This window comes from Haemaphysalis longicornis, unplaced genomic scaffold, assembly GCF_048455015.1.
Source record: "Haemaphysalis longicornis isolate Haplotype H1 unplaced genomic scaffold, Haemaphysalis longicornis Haplotype H1 scaffold_11, whole genome shotgun sequence".
NCBI lineage: Eukaryota > Metazoa > Arthropoda > Arachnida > Ixodida > Ixodidae > Haemaphysalis > Haemaphysalis longicornis.
The window spans coordinates 93962063-93971491 of record NW_027526214.1 but is presented as its reverse complement, the minus strand read 5'-3'; the positions used below and the strand labels follow the sequence as shown (position 1 = coordinate 93971491).

The 9429-nt window shown below is 46.7% G+C and overlaps 1 non-coding gene across 1 annotated transcript; it reads right to left on the bottom strand.

Moving 5' to 3' along the window:
* Window positions 1-875: 875 nt before the first annotated feature.
* Window positions 876-948, bottom strand: Trnak-uuu (transfer RNA lysine (anticodon UUU)). The gene has a single exon. It is a non-coding gene; the product is annotated as a tRNA-Lys (tRNA).
* Window positions 949-9429: the final 8481 nt, after the last annotated feature.

Genomic DNA, 9429 nt, shown 5'->3' with positions numbered 1-9429 from the left:
TCTCCTTCACTTTCTGGGCTATTTATACTTACTAGAAGTGTATCTGAAACTTGAGGGTGGTGGCCAGTGCCACTCTGACTACACGGGGAGAAAGGGACCTTCTTTTCAACCCCCGGTGCTTGACTCCAACGTCTACAGCCTGTCATGAGCAGGTAACTGGCGGGAAGCCCTCTTATGTACCTAGGCATCAAGGCTGCCTGAACCAAGACCCTCGCTAGGCTTTCGCAGAATAATATAGTAAGGAAATGAAGAGCTCGTTGAGGAAATACAGAAAGATAGGTCAGCAGTCTACAATGCCAAAGGACGCATAGGGGTGTGGTTAGGCTCTTTTATTTTTACTACGGTTAATGAGGTAAACATTTTTTTTTAAATCTGCAGAAGAAAGAAAGAAAAACACACGCCCAGAGTGGAGACCGAACCCACGCCTTTCGAATAAATGTCGAATGCCTTAACAAATTCAGCTATCTGGGCACTGTGTTCTCCTTCACTTTCTGGGGTATATATATTTACTAGAAGTGTATCTGACACTTGAGGGTGCTGGCCAGTGCCACTCTGGGTACACGGGGAGAAGGCGACCTTCTTTTTAACTTCCGGGGCGTGACTCCAACGTCTACAGCCTGTCATGGGCGGGTAACTGGCGGGAAGCCCTCTTATGTACCTAGGCATCAAGGCTGCCTGAACCGAGACCCTCGCTAGGCTTTCGCAGAATAATATAGTAAATAATGAGGGGCTCATTGAGGAAATACAGAAAGATAGGCCAGCAGTCTACAATGCCAAAAGAGGCATAGGGGTGCGGTTAGGATCTATTCTTTTTTACTATGGTTAATGAAGTAAACATTTTTTTTAAATCTGCAGAAGAAAGAAAGAAAAACACACGCCCAGAGTGGGGATCGAACCCACGCCTTTCGAATAAATGTCGAATGCCTTAACAAATTCGGCTATCTGGGCACTGTGTTCTCCTTCACTTTCTGGGGTATATATATTTACTAGAAGTGTATCTGACACTTGAGGGTGGTGGCCAGTGCCACTCTGGGTACACGGGGAGAAGGCGACCTTCTTTTCAACTCCCGGGGCGTGACTCCAACGTCTACAGCCTGTCATGAGCGGGTAACTGGCGGGAACCCTCTTATGTACCTAGGCATCAAGGCTGCCTGAACCGAGACCCTCGCTAGGCTTTCGCAGAATAATATAGTAAATAATGAGGGGCTCATTGAGGAAATACAGAAAGATAGGTCAGCAGTCTACAATGCCAAAAGAGGCATAGGGGTGCGGTTAGGATCTATTCTTTTTTACTACGGTTAATGAAGTAAACATTTTTTTTAAATCTACAGAAGAAAGAAAGAAAACCACTCGCCCAGAGTGGGGACTGAACCCACGGCTTTCTATTACATGTCAAATGCCTTACCAATTCGGATATTTGGGCAACTGTGTTCTCCTTCACTTTCTGGGCTATTTATATTTACTAGATGTGTATCTGACACTTGAGGGTGGTGGCCAGTGCCACTCTGACTACACGGGGAGAAGGGGACCTTCTTTTCAACCCCTGCGGCGTGACTCCAACGTCTACAGCCTGTCATGGGGGGGTAACTAGCGGGAAGCCCTCTTATGTACCTAGGCATCAAGGCTGCCTGAACCGAGACCCTCGCTAGGCTTTCGCAGAATAATATAGTAAGAAAATGATAGGCTCATTGAGGAAATACAGAAAGATAGGTCAGCAGTCTACAATGCCAAAGGAGGCATGGGGGTGTGGTTAGGCTCTTTTTTTTACTACGGTTAATGAAGTAAACATTTTTTTTAATTTACAGAAGAAAGAAAGAAAGAAAAACACGCGCCCAGAGTGGGGACTGAACCCATGGATTTCGATTACATGTCGAATGCCTTTCCAATTCGGCTATCTGAGCGACTGTGTTCTCCTTCACTTTCTGGGCTATTTATATTTACTAGATGTGTATCTGACACTTGAGGGTGGTGGCCAGCGCCACTCTGACTACACGGGGAGAAGGGGACCTTCTTTTCAACCCCCAGGCGTGACTCCAACGTCTACAGCCTGTCATGAGCGGTTAACTGGCGGGAAGCCCTCTTATGTACCTAGGCATCAAGGCTGCCTGAACCGAGACCCTCGCTAGGCTTTCACAGAATAATATAGTAGGGAAATGAGGGGCTCGTTCAGGAATTACAGAAACATAGGTCAGCTGTCTACAATGCCAAAGGAGGCATAGGGGTGTGGTTAGGCTCTTTTCTTTTGTACTACGGTTAATGAAGTAAACATTTTTTTTAAATTTACAGAAGAAAGAAAGAAAGAAAAACGCGCCCAGAGTGGGGACTGAACCCATTGATTTCGATTACATGTCGAATGCCTTTCCAATACGGCTATCTGAGTGACTGTGTTCTCCTTCACTTTCAGGGATATTTATATTTACTAGAGGTGTATCTGACCATTGAGGGTGGTGGCCAGCGCCACTTTGACTGCACGGGGAGAAGGGGACCTTCTTTTCAACCCCCAGGCGTGACTCCAACGTCTACAGCCTGTCATGAGCGGTTAACTGGCGGGAAGCCCTCTTATGTACCTAGGCATCAAGGCTGCCTGAACCGAGACCCTCGCTAGGCTTTCACAGAATAATATAGTAGGGAAATGAGGGGCTCGTTCAGGAATTACAGAAACATAGGTCAGCTGTCTACAATGCCAAAGGAGGCATAGGGGTGTGGTTAGGCTCTTTTCTTTTGTACTACGGTTAATGAAGTAAACATTTTTTTTTAAATTTACAGAAGAAAGAAAGAAAGAAAAACGCGCCCAGAGTGGGGACTGAACCCATTGATTTCGATTACATGTCGAATGCCTTTCCAATACGGCTATCTGAGTGACTGTGTTCTCCTTCACTTTCAGGGATATTTATATTTACTAGAGGTGTATCTGACCGTTGAGGGTGGTGGCCAGCGCCACTTTGACTGCACGGGGAGAAGGGGACCTTCTTTTCAACCCCCGGGGCGTGACTCCAACGTCTACAGCCTGTCATGAGCGGGTAACTGGCGGGAATCCCTCTTATGTACCCAGGCATCAAGGCAGCCTGAACCAAGACCCTCGCTAGGCTTTCGCCGAATATTATACTAAGGAAATGAGGGGCTCGTTGAGGAAATACAGAAAGATAGGTCAGCAGTCTACAATGCCAAAGGAGGCTAGGGGTTTGGTTAAGCTCTTTTCTTTTTTACTACGGTTAATGAAGTACACATTTTTTTTAAATCTACAGAAGAAAGAAAGAAAAAAAAAGACGCGCCCAGAGCGGGGACCAAACCCACGCCTTTCGATTACATGTCGAATGCCTTACCAATTCGGTTATCTGGGCGACTGTGTTCTCCTTCACTTTCTGGGCTTTTCATATTTACTAGAAGTGTATCTGACACTTGAGAGTGGTGGCCAGTGCCACTCTGACTACACGGAGAGAAGGGAACCTTCTTTTCAACCCCCGGGGTGTGACTCCAAGGTCTACAGCCTGTCATGAGCGGGTAACTGGCGGGAAGCCCTCTTATGTACCTAGGCATCAAGGCTGCCTGAACCGAGACCCTCGCTAGGCTTTCGCAGAATAATATAGTAAGGAAATGAGGGAGCTTGTTGAGGAAATACAAAGAGATAGGTCAGCAGTCTACAATGCCAAAGGAGGCATAGGGGTGTGGTTACTCTCTTTTCTTTTTTACTACGATTAATGAAGTAAACATTTTTTTAAATCTACAGAAGAAAGAAAGAAAGGAAAACACACGCCCAGAGTGGGGACCGAACCCACTCCTGTCGATAACATGTCAAATGCCTTACCAATTCGGCTATCTGGGCGACTGTGTTCTCCTTCACTTTCTGGGCTATATATATTTACTAGAAGTGTATCTGACACTTGAGGGTGGTAGCCAGAGCTACTCTGACTACACGGGAAGAAGGCGACCTTCTTTTCAATCTCCGGGGCGTGACTCCGTCTACAGCCTGTCATGAGCGGGTAACTGGCGGGAAGCCCTCTTATATACCTAGGCATCAAGGCTGCCTGAACCGAGACCCTCGCTAGGCTATTCGCAGAATAATATAGTAGGAAAATGAGGGGCTCGTTGAGGAAATACAGAAAGATAGGTCAGCAGTATACAATGCCAAAGGAGGCATAGGGGTTTGGTTAGGCTCTTTTCTTTTTTACTACGGGTAATGAAGTAAACATTTTTTTAAATCTACAGAAGAAAGAAAGAAAACCACGCGCCCAGAGTGGGGACTGAACCCACGGCTTTCGATTACATGTCGAATGCCTTACCAATTCGGCTATCTTGGCGACTGTGTTCTTCTTCACTTTCTGGGCTATTTATATTTACTAGAAGTGTATCTGACACTTGAGGGTGGTGGCCAGCGCCACTCTGACTACACGGGGAGAAGGGGACCTTCTTTTCAACCCCCGGGGCGTGACTCCAACGTCTACAGCCTGTCATGAGCGGATAACTGGCGGGAAGCCCTCTTCTGTACCTAGGCAATAAGGCTGCCTGAACCGAGACCCTCGCTAGGCTTTCGCAGAATAATATAGTAAGGAAATGAGGGGCTCGTTGAGGAAATACAGAAAGATAGGTCAGCAGTCTACAATGCCAAAGGAGGCATGGAGGTGTGGTTAGGCTCTTTTTTTTTACTACGGTTAATGAAGTAAACATTTTTTTTAAATTTACAGAAGAAAGAAAGAAAGAAAAACACGTGCCCAGAGTGGGGACTGAACCCATGGATTTCGATTACATGTCGAATGCCTTTCCAATTCGGCTATCTGAGCGACTGTGTTCTCCTTCACTTTCTGGGCTATTTATATTTACTAGATGTGTATCTGACACTTGAGGGTGGTGGCCAGCGCCACTCTGACTACACGGGGAGAAGGGGACCTTCTTTTCAACCCCCGGGGCGTGACTCCAACGTCTACAGCCTGTCATGAGCGGATAACTGGCGGGAAGCCCTCTTCTGTACCTAGGCATCAAGGCTGCCTGAACCGAGACCCTCGCTAAGCTTTCGCAGAATAATATTGTAAGGAAATGAGGGGCTCGTTGAGGAAATACAGAAAGATAGGTCAGCAGTCTACAATGCCAAAGGAGGCATAGGGGTTTGGTTAGGCTCTTTGCTTTTTTACTACGGGTAATGAAGTAAACATTTTTTTTAAATCTACAGAAAAAAGAAAGAAAGATAAACACGCACCCAGAGTGGGGACTGAACCCACGGCTTTCGATTACATGTCGAATGCCTTACCAATTCGGCTATCTTGGCGACTGTGTTCTTCTTCACTTTCTGGGCTATTTATATTTACTAGAAGTGTATCTGACACTTGAGGGTGGTGGCCAGCGCCACTCTGACTACACGGGGAGAAGGGGACCTTCTTTTCAACCCCCGGGGCGTGACTCCAACGTCTACAGCCTGTCATGAGCGGGTAACTGGCGGGAAGCCCTCTTCTGTACCTAGGCATCAAGGCTGCCTGAACCGAGACCGTCGCTAGGCTTTCGCAGAATAATATAGTAAGGAAATGAGGGGCTCGTTGAGGAAATACAGAAAGATAGGTCAGCAGTCTACAATGCCAAAGGAGGCATAGGGGTGTGGTTAGGCTCTTTTCTTTTTTACTACGGTTAATGAAGTAAACATTTTTTTTAAATCTACAGAAGAAAGAAAGAAAGAAAACCACGCCCCCAGAGTGGGGACCGAACCCACGCCTTTCGATTACATGTCGAATGCCTTACCAATTCGGATATCTGGGCGACTGTGTTCTCAACTTTCTGGGCTATTTATATTTACTACAAGTGTATGTGACACTTGAGGGTGGTGGCCAGCGCCACTCTGACTACACGGGGAGAAGGGGAAATTCTTTTCAACCCCCGGGGCGTGACTCCAACGTCTACAGCCTGTCATGAGCGTGTAACTGGCGGGAAGCCCTCTTATGTACCGAGGCATCAAGGCTGCCTGAACCGAGACCCTCGATATGCTTTCGAAGAATAATATAGTAAGTTAATTAGTGGCTCGTTGAGGAAATACAGAAAGATAGGTCAGCAGTGTACAATGCCAAAGGAAGCATAGGGGTGTGGTTAGGCTCTTGTCTTTTTACTATGGTTAATGAAGTAAAATTTTTTTTTAAATGTACAAAAGAAAGGACGAAAGAAAAACACGCGCCCAAAGTGGTGACCGAACCCACGCCTTTCGATTGCATGTCGAATGCCTTACCAATACGGCTATCTGGGCGACTGTGTTCTCCTTCACTTTCTGGGCTATTTATATTTACTAGAAGTGTATCTGACACTTGAGGGTGGTGGCCAGCACCACTCTGACTACACGGGGAGAAGGGAACCTTCTTTTCAACCCCCGGGGTGTGACTCCAAGGTCTACAGCCTGTCATGAGCGGGTAACTGGCGGGAAGCCCTCTTATGTACCTAGGCATCAAGGCTGCCTGAACCGAGACCCTCGCTAGGCTTTCGCAGAATAATATAGTAAGGAAATGAGGGGGCTTGTTGAGGAAATACAAAAAGATAGGTCAGCAGTCTACAATGCCAAAGGAGGCATAGGGGTGTGGTTACTCTCTTTTTTTTTTTACTACGAATAATGAAGTAAACATTTTTTTAAATCTACAGAAGAAAGAAAGAAAGGAAAACACACGCCCAGAGTGCGGACCGAACCCACTCCTGTCGATAACATGTCGAATGCCTTACCAATTCGGCTATCTGGGCGACTGTCTTCTCCTTCACTTTCTGGGCTATATATATTTACTAGAAGTGTATCTGACACTTGAGGGTGGTGGCCAGAGCTACTCTGACTACACGGGGAGAAGGCGACCTTCTTTTCAATCCCTGGGGCGTGACTCCAACGTCTACAGCCTGTCATGAGCGGGTAACTGGCGGGAAGCCCTCTTATGTACCTAGGCATCAAGGCTGCCTGAACCGAGACCCTCGCTAGGCTTTCGCAGAATAATATAGTAAGAAAATGAGGGGCTCATTGAGGAAATACAGAAAGATAGGTCAGCAGTATACAATGCCAAAGGAGGCATAGGGGTTTGGTTAGGCTCTTTTCTTTTTTACTACGGGTAATGAAGTAAACATTTTTTTAAATCTACAGAAGAAAGAAAGAAAACCACGCGCCCAGAGTGGGGACTGAACCCACGGCTTTCGATTACATGTCGAATGCCTTACCAATTTGGCTATCTTGGAGACTGTGTTCTTCTTCACTTTCTGGGCTATTTATATTTACTAGAAGTGTATCTGACACTTGAGGGTGGTGGCCAGCGCCACTCTGACTACACGGGGAGAAGGGGACCTTCTTTTCAACCCCCGGGGCGTGACTCCAACGTCTACAGCCTGTCATGAGCGGATAACTGGCGGGAAGCCCTCTTCTGTACCTAGGCATCAAGGCTGCCTGAACCGAGACCCTCGCTAAGCTTTCGCAGAATAATATAGTAAGGAAATGAGGGGCTCGTTGAGGAAATACAGAAAGATAGGTCAGCAGTCTACAATGCCAAAGGAGGCATAGGGGTTTGGTTAGGCTCTTTGCTTTTTTACTATGGGTAATGAAGTAAACATTTTTTTTAAATCTACAGAAAAAAGAAAGAAAGATAAACACGCACCCAGAGTGGGGACTGAACCCACGGCTTTCGATTACATGTCGAATGCCTTACCAATTCGGCTATCTTGGCGACTGTGTTCTTCTTCACTTTCTGGGCTATTTATATTTACTAGAAGTGTATCTGACACTTGAGGGTGGTGGCCAGCGCCACTCTGACTACACGGGGAGAAGGGGACCTTCTTTTCAACCCCCGGGGCGTGACTCCAACGTCTACAGCCTGTCATGAGCGGATAACTGGCGGGAAGCCCTCTTTTGTACCTAGGCATCAAGGCTGCCTGAACCGAGACCCTCGCTAGGCTTTCGCAGAATAATATAGTAAGGAAATGAGGGGCTCGTTGAGGAAATACAGAAAGATAGGTCAGCAGTCTACAATGCCAAAGGAGGCATGGAGGTGTGGTTAGGCTCTTTTTTTTTACTACGGTTAATGAAGTAAACATTTTTTTAAATTTACAGAAGAAAGAAAAAAAGAAAAACACGCACCCAGAGTGGAGACTGAACCCACGCCTTTCGATTACATGTCGAATGACTTACCAATTCGGCTATCTGAGCGACTGTGTTCTCGTTCACTTTCTGGGATATTTATATTTACTAGAGGTGTATCTGACACTTGAGGGTGGTGGCCAGCGCCGCTTTGACTACACGGGGAGAAGGGGACCTTCTTTTCAACCCCCGGGGCGTGACTCCAACGTCTACAGCCTGTCATGAGCGGGTAACTGGCGGGAAGCCCTCTTCTGTACCTAGGCATCAAGGCTGCCTGAACCGAGACCCTCGCTAGGCTTTCGCAGAATAATATAGTAAGGAAATGAGGGGCTCGTTGAGGAAATACAGAAAGATAGGTCAGCAGTCTACAATGCCAAAGGAGGCATAGGGGTGTGGTTAGGCTCTTTTCTTTTTTACTACGGTTAATGAAGTAAACATTTTTTTTAAATCTACAGAAGAAAGAAAGAAAGAAAACCACGCCCCCAGAGTGGGGACCGAACCCACGCCTTTCGATTACATGTCGAATGCCTTACCAATTCGGATATCTGGGCGACTGTGTTCTCCTTAACTTTCTGGGCTATTTATATTTACTCGAAGTGTATGTGACACTTGAGGTTGGTGGCCAGCGCCACTCTGACTACACGGGGAGAAGGGGAAATTCTTTTCAACCCCCGGGGCGTGACTCCAACGTCTACAGCCTGTCATGAGCGTCTAACTGGCGGGAAGCCCTCTTATGTACCTAGGCATCAAGGCTGCCTGAACCGAGACCCTCGCTATGCTTTCGAAGAATAATATGGTAAGTTAATTAGGGGCTCGTTGAGGAAATACAGAAAGATAGGTCAGCAGTGTACAATGCCAAAGGAAGCATAGGGGTGTGGTTAGGCTCTTGTCTTTTTACTATGGTTAATGAAGTAAATTTTTTTTTTAAATGTACAGAAGAAAGGAAGAAAGAAAAACACGCGCCCAGAGTGGTGACCGAACCCATGCCTTTCGATTACATGTCGAATGCCTTAGCAATACGGCTATCTGGGCAACTGTGTTCTCCTTCACTTTCTGGGCTATTTATATTTACTAGAAGTGTATCTGACACTTGAGGGTGGTGGCCAGCACCACTCTGACTACACGGGGAGAAGGGAACCTTCTTTTCAACCCCCGGGGTGTGACTCCAAGGTCTACAGCCTGTCATGAGCGGGTAACTGGCGGGAAGCCCTCTTATGTACCTAGGCATCAAGGCTGCCTGAACCGAGACCCTCGCTAGGCTTTCGCAGAATAATATAGTAAGGAAATGAGGGGGCTTGTTGAGGAAATACAAAAAGATAGGTCAGCAGTCTACAATGCCAAAGGAGGCATAGGGGTGT